The 1,363-nt window shown below is 43.8% G+C and overlaps 1 protein-coding gene across 1 annotated transcript in view; it reads right to left on the bottom strand.

The window, feature by feature from the left end:
- LOC102824244 (chromosome unknown open reading frame, human C19orf70) overlaps positions 1–1,363 on the bottom strand; it is a 3,831-nt gene that overhangs the window by 390 nt on the left and 2,078 nt on the right. The gene's annotated exons all lie outside the window — the stretch shown is intronic.

Here is a 1,363-nt window from a genome sequence, read left to right as displayed (position 1 = left end):
ATCCAGAATCTTTAGAGGTGGGAAATTTCCACTGGAAAGGACAAGCAGACCAGCCTGAAGAGGCTAGAAGAACAAAAGATACTTCTTTTTTTTTCAGAAAGATACTTCTTGAAAGAAAGATTGACAGGAAAAAATACAAAACAATATAGGCAGACCAACTGATTACTACAAGAACAAACAAGTGGCTCACCCAGGAGACATCAAGGGAAGTGGTTGGATTCTCCTCAGAGCAAACCCCCTTCTAAGACTAAGACTCAGTGGGAATACATGCTCTGATTGGTGACCACGTTTGTCACCGATAAGGGGAAATGAGGGAAAAACAACAATGAAGCTGCAAGCTAAACCGTACAATGTGCAACAGACTCCTTGAACCCGACACGTGTGGAGACCTGGTTGGCCAGCAGTGTGGCAAGACCTGGGGACTCTTGGGCCCAGAGTCAGTGACATAGCCAAAAGGACTAGAGTGGAGAGTGAAGTAATCCAGCTGATAACAAGAGAGAGTATATGCACAAGAACACCCACACTTGCAGATAATACCCACTTGACCTGGCTTCAATGACAGGATGATCAGACCTCAACTAGAAGAAGAAACAAGTGGAAAAAAAAGAGTAATCTGATACAATTTGATGAACTTGACCTACACCTATGGATGCAGTAGCTCAAAAGAGGGAATAAATCTTTACAGCGAGGATCATTCCCACCCCCTCCATACATAAAGTAGACAGGGATGGACAACTTGGACATTGGCTGCCAAAATGGGGGTGCTACAGAGACAAGAAGTGACTGGCTTACAAGCTTTCAAGAAGGAACCTAGATCCAGAGGGCATGGAGGAAGGTAGAATCTCCACTGAGTAGTATCTAATCTGTCTAGGTGGAGCTGATGAAAGGAAATGCGGATAGGTCTCTTGTGATACAATAGTGAATAATTGTTATCAGGACTGTTTGTGAGGGTTGGAAATGTAAAGGTAAAGGTTTTGTAGCAAGGAGGGGAGTGACTGACTTTGCAGTCTAGGAGCTGAGGTCCCTGGGACCATCAAGGGAGAAGAATGGAGAGCGGGACTTTACCCAGATCAGCAGTGATGCCAGAGAAGGAGGCAGAGAAGATGACGTGGAGAGATGGAGCAGTTGGGGACTTTAGACCCAGGGAGGGAGAGGGGCAGTGTGCTGACGACCGGGAGGCAGGCTTCCAGGGTAAGGGTATATATACCCTTTGGTTGCTTGATGATGCATGGAGGGGATTATAACCATGGCAATGAAACGATATATGATAAGATGAATGTAAAGCTAATGTTCTCCCATGTAAACTATCACATAATTCACAATAAAACATTAAAAAATAATAATAATTTTTTTTTAAAAAAAA

The sequence above is a fragment of the Chrysochloris asiatica genome, unplaced genomic scaffold (assembly GCF_000296735.1).
Source record: "Chrysochloris asiatica unplaced genomic scaffold, ChrAsi1.0 scaffold00125, whole genome shotgun sequence".
Lineage (NCBI taxonomy): Eukaryota > Metazoa > Chordata > Mammalia > Afrosoricida > Chrysochloridae > Chrysochloris > Chrysochloris asiatica.
Note: the sequence above shows the minus strand (reverse complement) of the source record. Positions and strands in the feature narration are given on the sequence as shown.